This window comes from Lissotriton helveticus, chromosome 8 (assembly GCF_964261635.1).
Source record: "Lissotriton helveticus chromosome 8, aLisHel1.1, whole genome shotgun sequence".
Lineage (NCBI taxonomy): Eukaryota > Metazoa > Chordata > Amphibia > Caudata > Salamandridae > Lissotriton > Lissotriton helveticus.
In genome coordinates, this window is record NC_136069.1 from 1,285,742,356 (window position 1) to 1,285,758,297 (window position 15,942).

The following is a 15,942-nucleotide window of genomic DNA, read 5'->3' on the forward strand; positions in this document are numbered from 1 at the left end:
TATATATGAGCATATATGAATTGTGGACATTACCCACTCCAATATGGCGGCCAAAAATCGAATAGTTTTTAGACCTTGTTTATTGGACATAAAAAGAAAAAATCCTGTCCTCTCTCTTTTTTCCATTTTATACTTGGTGAAGCAAATTAATAGACTTAGTAGATAATAATATGGAGAACATGAATTTTTAGACACTATTTTTGACCAATACGATACTCGAGCAACAAACAGTACGGGGACTCATATATTTTATAGGGCACTTGTCAGGATGTAACGAATAAATATTGGGCTACGATACTCTAATTTTTATTTTCCAAATGACACACATTTTCCACACTTTTATGACGTTTTAGCAGTATACCAAGTACTTCCAAGATGGATTCTTTGTACAACTATCATTGATACGAACATCCTCGGAAATCATTTAACTACTTCCGGCACACGGCACTTAGATTCCGGGGGAAAAGCATATATAAACAAACTAGTAACTATCGGTAATTTGCGGACCTGGCAGCTTTGCAGGGAGGACGTGCAATAACCCGGTAAGCAATATATCACCGTTCGAGTGAAACTGACCGGTAACTGTTACTCTGGCTCTGTTTGTCTTCGGGAGGAACTAGCTTTGCATTACTTGGACGAAGATCTACATTTTGTCGACAGGAGCTTAGGGACTATGGGAAGACCGATATTAGAATTTCTTAACAAAACCCCCTTTTTTGACTGCATTTATGTTTACAACCTCTAAAAGTATTGGAGATAGAACTAATAATCTCCGATTTGTTTATACATAATTGTTTTTGTAATTCAGAGGGTTTAAGCATACGACTAATGCTCACAGTATCCCGTTTGTTTGCAAACAAGTCAGGCAAAGAAAGTATTGTGTCCATTGGGGCTGTTTAGCCACAAACTGATGTGAATGCACTCGATGCATGTAAACTTTAAATACGCACTGACGGAAATATCGAATGTGCAAAATATACGCTTTATTTTGACATGCATTCTGTGATTGTACTTTTCTCACGATAGGCCTATCAGAGCCCACTACCCACGCCTCAGGATCGAGAGTATTCCAAATATGTGAGTACGAGGTGCCCCTCCCTTTGCTATGTGTATAAAAAGACTTTTTAGGTTGTGGAAAATGTAACAATTAGCATTTTATATATTGTCATCTATTTCTCTTTTAAGCATTGAGTTAAGAGAAATACAAACCCACAATTGAAAACGTGCCTGAGGTCGCTATCCCCTGCACCAAAGAAAAGAGAGATTCAGGAATATATTAAATTAACATTAGAACCTTCTAAGGGTAAGGCTTCGCCTTATTTCTTATTAATTTACAGTTCTGACCACACTATAGATATGTGACTCCAGTATGACTATACTATCCTTCCCTTATATTATTTTTCCAGGACAATGAACCTAGAGGGACGCAATTTACCTGTAAACTGAGACCCAAGATTTCTACAGTGTACAGTGGTTTTTTATGCGCTATGATAGGAACATTAGCATGTGAGTGCTATATACCAGATTGCTATATACCTTCTTAATTAGCTCTATCCCGATGGAATACTCACTATCACTAATTTTCTACCGCATCACAGAACGCTGGGCGTTTCTTTGAATTCGTGTACGTGAGAGCAATAACACATAGACTATATGCCGGGAATACGAACGACAGTCAATAGGAGCATTACAGACTCTTGAACAAAGTGAGTGGTGTTATCCCGCAATATCTTAGTAGGACTTAGTTATGGTCAAACAAAACACTAAAACCATGTGCTTTTCATATATTTACGAAATAGGTTATTCAGTATAAGAACATTGGAATCTTGAAACTCATCGGGAAGAACAAAGACATAGACATTCTATTTTGTCCTATAAATATTCAGAAGGTTAGCCCCTCTCATAACCTCTATTTGGGTGATGGTTACTTGCACTTTTTTTGCACTAACAAACAAATAGGCATTTTCAACGTACTTGCCACTTATAGGGTGTAATAATCTTTGATTCTTTTTTGAGAGCTTTTTCTCTTTTATTTCATGCTCATTTGTTATCTTCCTGCAGTCAAGAATAGAAGTGTTTAAGGGTTAAATTGAATTTTATATGATGTATATTTGTAAGAACTTTTAAATAAAACAAACCATTATCTTTGCAGCCTTGAGGAAGTCACATGACGTGACGAAACACGTGTCGGCTGTTGTCTTTTGTGGATCAGGAAAAGGAGGACATACTAAATACCAACTGTCCTGCATATTTTGTTGATCATCTTCTCCTGACCAGCTCTTATATTATTTTGTGTCTGATGTATACATAATTTTTTGGTGTTTATGCTCACTAATGTGTGTTAATAAATTCCTGTAACTAATAAGAACCAAAAGTGTCACTTGTGGATGTAATACTCAGGATCTGTGCATAGATAAAAAAAAGTCTTAATGTTTAATACATAAGGAACTAAAAATTGTTACAATTGAGTGCCGGGATATTGGACTGTATAGTTTATTTTACCTAGGGACTGTCTATGATATCCCTCTGTATATGTGCACCTAGGTAGTAGGGTGTTTTTTTCCGAGAGGCACCAACCCCAAATGTAACTCTGTTGTTGATATAAACTTTTCCAATCCTTAAATATATGGCTTAATCTGAATCTATTTTCAATAAGAGGTGCACCCCAGTAGCATTACCTCCTTGCTCTCCGCCTGGGTACCCTTAGGTAATTGATGCACTTTCTAAAAGTTATTAACATTACATAACATAACATAACATAACATAACAAGTGTGGGCTCAGGGAAACAAGTAATTGTAAGTGATGTGGCTAGTCAGACGCTGACTTTCTGCACCTTGCATGGGAGTGTAGTCAGGTGCATCTATTTTGGATTAAGGTGATGGAAATTGTACAGAATATGACAGGGATCTTATTGCAATGCACACCCTCAATTTGCCTGTTATGTCATGTCCCACACCTAAAATGACCAATGGGTAAGTTAGTGCATATTGCACTGTTAATGGCCAAACGTTGAATCGCTGTGCACTGGGAAAGCACCCTTGCCCTAAAGACTAAGAGCTGGATCAAGGACTTGGCGTATTGTAGTGAGAACCTAACATTGTATGCAGAGGAGTTCCCCTTAGCAGTAGACCTAGAGACATATGGGAGCCTTTACTTCAATACGTACAACAACAGGCTGCCACTAATTGATTGTCTAAATAAAGATGATGTTATTGTATATCAGATATCACACTGCTCCAAATGTATCTGTAGAAATTGATGTGAATCTTATCAGAATACTCATGATGTAAAAGTTGATCACAGAATGGTTGTGTTTTGTTCTTGTTGTGCTGCCTTGCAAAGCAGAAGTATCAGTATTTTTCAAAATGACAATAAACAGATAAAAAAAAGATGTCTCCAAGTCGTAGCCATTATTTATTAATCTCAAAAGAATTTAGATCTAGCAGAATGCATTGCCTTTAGTAATGTAAAACACAATCAAGAATGGAACAACACACTCAAGGTTGTAACACAGGATTTGTGCGCCGGTCCTAGATCTCCATCACCCTACACACACACTAGGGCATGCCACCCTTCAGGCCTTGGTTTGTCTATGAGTTGTTGGACTCTCAGGACCCCTTTAGAAAAATGTACAGCATTAGCTTGCTTCTTTGTTTACACTCATGACCACTGAACTCTTGTAAATAAATAGCTTTTTAACCATCTGTAATAGAGTGATGCTGCCAGAGTCTCTGATCAATTGTTCTAGCTGAGAGTGAGTATCAGGTCTGTGCATCAGTGGAGCTCTGGTGCAGGAGAGCTGCCTTGTTAGCCCCACAGACCACTTGCGTGTGCACACAACCTCAAGCACCCTCTACTTTCTACACCTTTCTTTGTTTCTGCACTTCTCTTTCCTCTTTCTTCCCCCCTCTTGACTCTTTCTGCACCTCTGTTGGTTCTTTCTGCACTGCCCTCACTTGTATCTGCTACTCTCTTGCACATTTCTGCATCCCTCTTGCCTCTTTCTGCACCTCTGTTGGTTCTTTATGTACCTCTCTTGCTGTGTGCACCCCTGTTCCCTCTTTGCGCACCTCTTTTGCCTGTTTCTGCAACTCTCTTGCCTCTTTCTGCACTTTTCTTGCCTCTTTCTGCACCTCTGTTGCTTCCTTCTGCATTTCTCTTGCCTTTTTTATTTTGCCATTTTCTGTACCTCTGTTGGTTCTTTCAGCACTTCTCTTGCTTCTTTCTACACCTTTCTTGTTTCTATCTGCATCCCTGTTGCCTCTTTCTGTACCCTTTTTCCCCTTTCCTGCATGTCTTGGTTCTTTCTGCACTGCTCTAATGTATGTATGGATTACAGAGTTTTACAGGTAAGTAAACATTTAAATAAATTAAACGAATTTCGTTGCGCACACTGCATCACATTTGGGGATGCAGTGCACTCAACAAAATTCGTTTTATTCATTTAAATGTTTACTTACCTGGGAAGTTTCGAAATCCATACATTACTACCCCCTACCCTGCCCCTCCCCCTCCCCACGTCACCGCCCTGCAGGTACTCCCACTGCCGGCCACGGCTGACGTTATCGATTGAAATTAGCATTTAAAAAACCTTTGAAATTCACTGAAAAAACATAGGTTTCAGGCACGTTTTAGTTAGAAATTAGCATTTAAAAAACCTAAGAAATTCACTGAAAAGACCATAGGTGTCTGGGATTTCAAAGTTAGAAATTAGCATTTAAAAAACCTTAGAAATTCACTGAAATAAACCACAGGTTTCGGAGATGTTATAATTAGTTGGACATTTCACTCTTATAAAATTAGAGAAATTCTGCTGTTATAGTTAGTTGAGCTCAGCTAACGATAACTTGCGTCCCCGCGATGCACTGCTGATGATATAACATACATCATTCATGACATGGACATGGTCAGTGACATCACTGATAACATCTCAAATGACATCACTGATGACATCATCCACGTTATAATCCGATGCACCTCTTCCACCCTAATATAACCTTTGATACACCCACTCTAAAATACAGACTACCATTTTCGAATCCATAGACACACCAATATCAGTTACTACATACCCACTAACTGATTCCTAGGTCTATACACACATCCACTGATTTACCCATACAGTCACTCATACATGCAGTCACTCATCAATACAGCACTATCATATGCACTCATATACCTAAACAGACACCCACACACTGCCACTTATCCATGGAGTTACTCACACTCCTAGTCAGCCATGCAAAGAATCAATCACACTCCCATTTACTCACCTATACAGTTATACACACACCAGCTCACTTATTCATACAGATACTAACACATACTTACTATCTTATACAATCACTGACACAAGCACTCATTCATCCATACAGCCACTCTCACAATCACTCACTCTCACATATAGTCATTTATATTCTCCAACACTCACATATACTGTCTTTCACATATGTAGATTACTCACACATGTACCACTGAGACATCCATTCACTCACCAACACACACATATACACACTCACCCCCCATACAGCGTCATTATCTTTTCACTCAGCAGCATCTCAGTGCAGATCCTCATGGTCACGCTCAAATAACAGGCGCCCACAGCGGATGAAGAGGGCGCAGCTCTGGGTCTCGCTGCTCCTCCGACACAAGCACTCACTCGGAGGATTACGCTGCTTCCGCTCAGTTACACATTAGAGCAAGTCCGCTCAGCCCCAGGTGCCATTTTGAGGTGCGATCGCCTGGCAAATTTTAGCCAATTACATGGCCACAATGCAGTTTAGTGGAACGATGCCCACATCGGCAGACGCTCCCAATGCTCCGGTGTCGGGAGTGAGTTTTTCCAACTGGTTTTGGTGCGATGAGGCATCGCTCTTGGTTGTTGAGCCCGGGGCTTCCAAGGAGCTTCAGCTCTGTGCAGCCATGATGGAATCAGCTCCGCCCAAGGTGAGGCCCACCTTCTTGTGACTTCCTATAGAATGATTCAAAGCCAAGGTTAAGTTGAAAGAGGTTTGGTTAAGTACAGAGCCTTCCTGCAAACTAGAGCGCAGTGCTCGTCACAGCCAGCCTTGAAGCAACCGATTTGCTTGGAACGCTCCCTCTATACAAAAGATACAGAATGTAGACTGCTGTCCACGCTTCACATTATCTTACCTCATCCTGTACCCTGGAAACGTATAGATACAAGATTAAAACACATCTCACACCTTAAAACAAACAAGAACAAGACAAATAGGACAAAACAGCAAAAAAACAAATGAATAAAAATGTTGCTTTGGAACAACCACAAAGTAATAATATTATTGAGCAAAATCCCTCAAATACATGGGTGGTCTATGCAATCTGGGATTCCTTGGAGCAGTATGTCCTACTATTATACAGAAAGGGAAGAGGAGGGCCTAAGGGGATGTTTAGAGACCTCTCGCTGCTACGACCCCTCAATACACAATATAACAACAAAGCAGTGGGTCGGTAATTCTATGTCTCTGGTATGTATCTGGATCACTGGTGGAACTAAATAAGATGCAAGGAGTAATAACTTAAAGGTGAATAATTTTGGAGCCTAAATGGTATCCTCCCCGAGACAGCCCAGAAGGACGTCCGGAGTACCGACCGGAAGTGCGGGGCTCCATTTACCTGAGCTGTGGCCAGGTGGGGTGGAGTGTTTCTCTCCTCCAATTGTGCGAGGAGAATGAAGAACTACTGAATACCCAGGTGATACTTTTTCCTTTTTTCACCTTTTTAATGAGCTGTTGCGATTATGGTCCTGAAGAATGCAGCAGGATACCATTTAGGCTCCAAAATTAGTCTGCAGAAACGTGTCGACCGTACATAAGGATTAGTGGTCATTTACTGAAGCCACTATTATCGCACGCATTTTATTGATTTGGGAGCATCAAGGTGTTTAATAAAGTTGTTTATCCTTCTTGCTACCCAATTTTATCTGATTACTTCACAGTTCACATTTTCACTTTTCACATGCACTGCTCTCTAGTTGTCCTTCCACACCCTGATTCTGGATAAACATTTAATGCTCTCCACTGTCTAATTCTTAACATCTACAGTGGCAGAAACTTACCTTCCTGGTGTGAAGGAACCCAAATGATGAACAGGGCGCCTAGGATCGACAACTGATGGGTATTTTTCCACATAGGAAAGATATTCACCTTTAAGTTATTACTCCTTGCATCTTATTTAGTTCCACCAGTGATCCAGATACATACCAGAGACATAGAATTACCGACCCACTGCTACTCTTTGTTGTTATGCAGTATGTCCTACACCTTTCTAAGACTCTAACCCCAGCATCACTAGTGCCTAATGAGGGAGAACAACCTGTCCGTCTTTGAGAAACACTCAGGTCATCATCACTCATAAGCATGAATGTGCTGTCCTCCTGCTCCTTTTCACCACAACTCTGACCACTTCTTTGATACAAAGCTACACGCCTAATTATTGAATTTTCTCCATTCTCCAACAACACAGAGACGCATCACACTTGCCGAAGACACCAAGGGCCGGATAAACCTTGCGCCGTCGGAACTTCACTTTTTGTGACGTTCCACGGCGCAGAAGCCTACGTGATATTTTTCAGGCAGCACTAAGCCACTTTTTTTAGCTTAATGCTACCTGATAAATACCAGTCCCTTTAACACAGGGTTCTGCGTTAAAGAGGCGTGCAATGGGTGTTGCTGGGGGCGTGCCCAGCAACATCGATGGCCTTTTGACACTGTCCCAGATTTACGAGAAATTGTAAATCTGAGGCAGAGCCAAAAGCTTATGCCTCCCCAAGGGAAGCATAAGGGAGGCGCAACGAGGAGAAATATATTTATCTCTCCTAGTTTTTCCTTTTTCTATGTGTGCTGCATATTGCAGCGTACATAGAAAGAGGAAAAGCCTCTTGTGATCATTTATGTATAGAAAGGTTTCCCTTCCTATACAAAAAAAATCATCTCGGCAATACAGGCCCCCTTGCACCACGGTGCAAAGGTGCCTGCGTTGGCGCACGGCAGCCCATTGTGCCCCGGCCCAGGGGAACAGGAAAGGAATGTGCTGTATCTTATAGATACTTATTACAACAAGGGGTGGTGATGGACAGAGTCTCTGAATTAAGCAGAGTACTCTCACCCAGTCAAGAGATCAGGGCTAGATCCAACACCGTTTTTTAGCTCATTGCACCATCCCAGTTTCAGAACCTGGCTGTATGCAAATTAGTCTGTCCCTGGCCCAGTGCATCATGGGAACAGGGCAGACCAGACTACAAAAGCCAATTCTTACACTGGGAAGGAAACAAGCTTCCGGGGACCGGTTTCTGGCATTCCAGCCGTCTTCGGCCCGGCTTGCTTGAATCCTGATGGTGCAATGAGCAAGGGACTCACATCTGAGTATACCCTTCCACGCTTAGGGTGGACAAAATTATTACAAGAAGGGGTGGTGATGGACAGAGTCTCTGAATTAAGCAGAGTACTCTCACCCAGTCAAGAGATCAGGGCTAGATCCAACACCGTTTTTTAGCTCATTGCACCATCCCAGTTTCAGAACCTGGCTGTATGCAAATTAGTCTGTCCCTGGCCCAGTGCATCATGGGAACAGGGCAGACCAGACTACAAAAGCCAATTCTTACACTGGGAAGGAAACAAGCTTCCGGGGACCGGTTTCTGGCATTCCAGCCGTCTTCGGCCCGGCTTGCTTGAATCCTGATGGTGCAATGAGCAAGGGACTCACATCTGAGTATACCCTTCCACGCTTAGGGTGGACAAAATTATTACAACAAGGGGTGGTGATGGACAGAGTCTCTGAATTAAGCAGAGTACTCTCACCCAGTCAAGAGATCAGGGCTAGATCCAACACCGTTTTTTAGCTCATTGCACCATCCCAGTTTCAGAACCTGGCTGTATGCAAATTAGTCTGTCCCTGGCCCAGTGCATCATGGGAACAGGGCAGACCAGACTACAAAAGCCAATTCTTACACTGGGAAGGAAACAAGCTTCCGGGGACCGGTTTCTGGCATTCCAGCCGTCTTCGGCCCGGCTTGCTTGAATCCTGATGGTGCAATGAGCAAGGGACTCACATCTGAGTATACCCTTCCACGCTTAGGGTGGACAAAATTATTACAACAAGGGGTGGTGATGGACAGAGTCTCTGAATTAAGCAGAGTACTCTCACCCAGTCAAGAGATCAGGGCTAGATCCAACACCGTTTTTTAGCTCATTGCACCATCCCAGTTTCAGAACCTGGCTGTATGCAAATTAGTCTGTCCCTGGCCCAGTGCATCATGGGAACAGGGCAGACCAGACTACAAAAGCCAATTCTTACACTGGGAAGGAAACAAGCTTCCGGGGACCGGTTTCTGGCATTCCAGCCGTCTTCGGCCCGGCTTGCTTGAATCCTAAGGGAGGCGCAACGAGGAGAAATATATTTATCTCTCCTAGTTTTTCCTTTTTCTATGTGTGCTGCATATTGCAGCGTACATAGAAAGAGGAAAAGCCTCTTGTGATCATTTATGTATAGAAAGGTTTCCCTTCCTATACAAAAAAAATCATCTCGGCAATACAGGCCCCCTTGCACCACGGTGCAAAGGTGCCTGCGTTGGCGCACGGCAGCCCATTGTGCCCCGGCCCAGGGGAACAGGAAAGGAATGTGCCGTATCTTATAGATACGGCGCATTCCTGCCCTTTTCTTTTGCCGTAGGGGAGCGCAGCAGGAAGGCCTGCTGTGCTGCCTTACGGCAAAACCTCATAAATGAGGCCCCAAATCTTGACCCAATCACCAACCTAGAGGCGCAAGTTGCTTAAATTCCTGCAGTTTGACATCATGCATCCCTTCACATCAGCATTAAGCCATTCCCTATCCTTCATCCAAGCTGGTTAGAATTTAGAGCCTACCACCCTTCCTCTCATCAACTCAAATGGGCACTTCTGAGTTGTCTCATGAATACTTGTACGATACCTGGAGACCATGTCCAAGGCCATGCTTCTGATATCTTGCCCCACTGCAACAGCCATTTGGATGGAGCCCTTGACCAGTCTATTCACTCTCTTCACTATACCATTTCCTTGTGGGTTGTAAAAGGACGTGCAATTATGCACATTCCAAAAGACTCTAAAAACACATGCACCTCTGCAGAGACCAACTGAGTAATAATAATAATAATCCACATTTGTAAAGCGCACAATCACCCGTAAGGGTCTCTAGGCGCTGGGGGCCGTCGGGAAGATTAAGCAAGCTATTGCCCAGAGTCACATGGTGCTGGGCTAACCTGCCGCCGGAGCTGGGGATCGAACCCTGATCCCCAGATTCCAGCGTCAGTTGCCCTGGCCGCGGCGCCACACCTCTCCCACCGAGTACCGTTGTTCGTCATGATGACACAAGGTACACCCTCATCCTGAAAAATCTAATTCAATATTTGAATAGTGGTTCTGGTGGTGATCTCGCTCAAAAACATGACAATAAGCCACTTAGAATAAACGCCTACCACAACCATGGCATACCTCATCTCATGTGACTTGGTAATAGCATGTGTATTATCCAACTCCAAGACATCATGCACAGTTACAACATCACCCTCCTTTTCTTTGGACAAGAAAGCTGGACCATCCACAAATTTTCAATCTAAGGATAATCTCAACAAACAGTCAGCCTGGCATTTCTTCCACTCTGGGATGTGCTCCACAACATAGCAAAACTCTTGAAGCCTTACTGACAATCTTTCCAACCTCGCTGAACTGTTACTTGCCCCCTTGTCAGCAGGACTTTGATCAATGGTTTGGTGTCCGTGAATGTGAAATTTAGTACCACAGAGATAGGTTCTAAAATTCTCTGCTCTTCAAGCTGTAGCCAGCGCCTCGTGCTCAATAACAGAATAGTTCCTTTCAGAGGTGGTCAAAGTGTGGGAAGCAAAGGCGACAGTCCTCTCACCCTTAGTATGTACATGTGATAGGATTGTCCCTATCCCTGTGGTGCTTGCATCCAATGTAAGTACCAACTTCAATTTGCTATTGAAAGGAGCTAGAATCCGTGCATTACAAATCTCTTTTTTGATGGACTCAACACACTGTTGTTGCTCTACCCCCAATCATAAGCAACACCTTTTTTCAGCAATGCCCTCTTTCATCTTGCTTTGACTGAGAACCTTTCAACAAACTTGGCATAGTACTCAATGAGTCCCAAGAATGATCTCAACATGTCCTTTTCAGTGGGAGCTGGCGCTATCTCAATAGCTTTCAACAGATCATCCTTAGGCTTAACTCATTCCGCAGTGATGCTGCATCCTAAGTAATCAACTTGCTTGACTAAAACTTTACATTTATCTTGACCGAGAGTCAAACCAGCATCCTTCAGCTTATGTAGTGCCTGCCTGAGTGGCAAGTTATGTTGCTTCATGGTGTCTCCAAAGATCAAAATGTCATTTTGAAAGTATACAATGTTCTTCATGCCCTTCAATATTTTACTCATCATTCTTTGAAACACGCTGGCAGCAGAGCAAAGGCCAAACAGCATATGTGTAAACCCAAATGTCCCGTGCATAGTGATGAACGAGGTAAGCAACTTTGAATCCTCATGCAACTTGATCTGATGATAAGCATTTTTCAGATCAAGCTTGGAGAAGTACCTACCACCACCCAAGGCTAACACCAACTAATTTATATTAGGCAAGAGGAAAAGTGTTGACCATTACATTTGGTTTTGGACATTTCTTTCTCTCCATCTCTTTCATGCATGACTGCGATTGTTCAACAACTTTGGCCATGTCTATGGCATCTTTCAGCGATGGATTCTTGACTGCCCATAGACGCTCTTGGACTTTCTTACTTCTACAATGATCTATCAACTGATCGCGTATCAACTCGTCAGACATCGCACCAAACATGCACTTTACCGATAACTCCCTTAACCTAGCCACAAATTCATCTATGGTTTGGTTTTCTTTTTGGGGAGAAGAGTAACATTTAAACCTATTCATGACTACATTAACTTCTTTAGCAAATCTGTTCTCCAACCTTTTTTTTGCTTTAACATACATATCTGTAATAGCATCTTCATTAGCTTGGGTACTGTTAGACTTGACATCTTTGGCAAGGTTTCCCCTGACTTTTTGCCTCTACATCCTGTATTTTTGATGCTGTGCTGGATTTCGTTTTTGCTGGCTTAGATGCTTTGGGCACTTTGTCACTGCTGATCAGTGTCAGTGTCAAAGTGCAAGTGCTTCCTGTGTAAATTGATGTACAATTGGTTCTCCCTGATTGGCATATTTGATTTGCTAGTCAGTCCCTAGTAAAGTGCACTGGGTGTGCTAGGGCTGGTAAATCAAATGCTACTAGTGGGCCTGCAGCATGGATTGTGCCACCCACATGAGTAGCTCTGAAAAGGTAACTCGGGCCTGCCACAGCAGTGCCTGTGCACAGTTTGTTAACTGCCATGTCGACTTGGCAAGTGCACCCACTTGCCAGGTCCAACCCTTCCCTTTTCTTACATATCAGTTACCCCTAAGGTAGGTCCAAGGTACCCCTGTGGGCAAGGTGCAGTGTATGTGAAAGGTAGAACATGCCCTGATGTGTGTGGCATTTCCTGATAGTGAATTACTGCAATTTCGTTTTTCACTATTGCAAGGTTACCTAGGTTACCTGTTCCCATAGGACAGAATGGGGAGTTTGTTTATAACAATTTATAAACATAACTGCCCCTGGGAACAAGGTAGGAAAATAAAGTTTAGTAATACTGAACTCAAAATGTTAAAATGCATTTTAGTGAGGGTGATTTTTCCATTCTGTGTTGGAAAATACCACTTTTAGAAAGTAGGTATTTTCTTGTTTAGTCATCCAGTGTTCCTCTGATAGGATGTGGATTGTCTATCTGGGTTTGGAGTGTCAGGGGATGGGGAGGCGCAGTGGCTCCACAGAGCCTGATGAGTCAAGGCTGAGCTGAATAGACCTGAGCTGCATTTAGAGTAGGGGGAGGAGATTTCCTTTCACCTGAATGGGCCTGATCTGTTTTCCACAATGCTGTCTCCTCCCCCTGCCAGGAAGCTGTACCAGAGAGGACAGAACAGGGTTTGACTGGTCACAGGGCTTCCCTGCACAATGAGACAACGACATTTTGGGGTATAAGTATTAGCCCTAAAACCCCTGAACTTTAGACAACTTCTGGAATCAAGAGGAACATTTGCCAAAGAGAAGAGCTGGAGAAACTGAGGAGAAGTACTGCCCTTGCTGTGTGTCTGTGATTGGCCTGCAGTTGCTGTTTATGCCAAGGAAAGGAGAAGGACTTTGCTGTGTGCTGTGTCCCCTACTTGAGAAAAGTCTCCAAGGGCTTGAGTATAGCTTGCCTCCTGTTCTGGAGCCTCAGGAACATAAAGACTTCACCCCCAGCTCCCCTGAACTTCCTTGCCAGGAGTTCTGACTTGCAAGGAGAGCCTGTGACTATGTGGGGCCACTGGAGGTTATTTCTGCTGCTGGGGGCTGGAAAGCAATGCAAAAACAAGAAAATCAATGCATTGCCCTTCTTGCGACAGTTTTTCCGACTCAACGCCTTAGTCCGAGAAGAATCTCCCTGCACCGCCACACCACTGCTCAAACTGACGCACTGCCTGTCGCCACTGCAAGAATGAATGCATCGAGGGATCACGGCTGAAGAAATTGACGCAGCTCCGTTCGACGACGCTGCATCGTTCGCCGACCCATCCCGGATTTCCATGCATCGCCCCTGTGTGGCAAGTTTTCCCCGATGAATCACCCTTGGATCGGAGTTCTCTCTGGATCGATGCATTGCTTCCCCCTAGAGACCAGACCTGATGCGTCGCTCCCCTGTGTTGACCGGAACTGTCGCATCGCATCCACAAAGGTCTAAGGAATGACACATGCCTTTGTTTTTCTATGCTTACCATCGCTGCGGCTTGGTGAATTTTGTCACAACAACAGGTACAGGTGCCAGGAATCACGCATCCATAATTTTCTATGGACCCAGTTGCTAAATCCTTTTGAAAGTAATTTTTCCTAATACTTGTATGTTGGATCTTTGTTGTTTTGGTCTTATTAAGTTTAGATAAAGATACTTTATTTTTCTAAAACGGTGTGGTGTCCATTTGTGGTGTTATCAATGTGTTACTGTGAGTGTTGGTAAAAAAACTACTCAGTCAGATTTATTGAAAAAGATCACCAAACCAAAGAACACCCGAGTGGTAGTAGTATCTAGTTTTTTTTTTACTATTAGCAGTACCTTCAAAAGAATCATCAAACGACATTGGCCAATGTTAAAAGCATAACCAGATTTCAACGAAGCGTTGACACAACCACCCCTATTTGCACATACAAGAAGTAAAAATTTGGGAGAGATTCTGAAGCAGGAACACAGAGACACCCCTAAATACAAAGGCACATAACCATGCTTGAATTGTAACAACTGTAATAATGTTATAAAAAGCAGCAGTACCTCGCATCCGAGAAAAGGTTACAACATTAAGCTATGTGTAACCCCGGATGTAGTAGGCGTAGTGGGGCTACGCGAAGCTACGCGAAGCTACGCGAAGTGGACCAGAAACTACGTCCACCTACGCACTTCGCGTAACCCCACTACACGCCACACGCCTCCCTCCCGCCCTCGCTAAATACCACCCGCCTCCCTCCCGCCCTCCCTAAATACTTAAATAATGATTTTAAAAACAATAAACACCACTTACCTTGTCGGCTGCGTCTCCGGGGCTCCCTCTGGTAACCGCGCCGCCATCTTGGATACTAATGTGCATGCGCGGCCGCCCGCGCATGCGCATTTCTAGGGAGGGCGGGAGGGAAGCGGGTGGCGGGCAACTTTGCTACGCCCACGGAGTGGGCGTAGTGTTGCCTGCTACGCCTACTTCGCAAATGGCGAAGTAGGTAACACTACGTCCACTCCGTGGGCGTAGCGAAGTGCTACGCCCAGGGTTAGTCACAGCCACATGTGACACAATGAACGTAACATACATGTTAAAATGCCCGGGCATGAAAAATATATGTGGGCAAAACAGAATGCAAGATAAAAACGCGCTTCAATGAACATAAATCGAACATTCGGATAAAGAATATGAAATCTACTGTAGCAACACATTTCTTGGAACAACATTACAGCATATCTCAATTGAAATTCTTAATACTCGAGGTGATCCATAAAATTGAAGGGAGAGGCAATAATAAATATTTACTCCAAAGAGAAAACTTTTGGATCAGTAAACTCGAATCATTGCAGCCGCATGGAATGAATGAACGCATTGAATATGCGTGTTATTTATAATTTGGATCTGTAATATTGATTATCTATGTTATCATTTGTTCTGTTCATTGGTACATCAAATGTAAACCATTGCACCTTAATCTCCTGCTAAGTCATGCAATATGTCATTCAAATGAAATTAGGACTTGCTTCTTTAATCATTGCACACAAACACACAACCGGCACTTGCAAACATGGCCACCGCAGTAGCTTTTAACAACCTGTCCTATGTTTATGTTGACTATGCGAGAACACAAATACAAACACGTCAGTTACATAGCTCAGTGATACTGACTTATCCACGCTCTAAGAAACCGAGACGCCGACACTAGGACACCATGCATCCCGCCAAGGGGGTACCAAGCTAGATTCACCGTGAGTAAACTTAATGAACCAAAGTTGGTAATAATAGAGAATTGATACGATTTACAAGGTTTCTACATGCTCCACATTTTTTTTTTTTTTTAAACGGCATCTTCCTTTTCTTTAAACTCAAGGTATACGGACAAATGACACGGACAAACCGTGAGTAACACTAGCGTTATTGCGGGATATCATGGGCACCGCTTTTACAAGAAAAAACGATTACACTTTTGTTTTTTGCCACACTTTGTAAAAAGTTTGTAACACCAACATACACACACACCCAACGATACACTTGGTAAACTCCAACATTTAATAATACTGCATGCTTCTTCCTG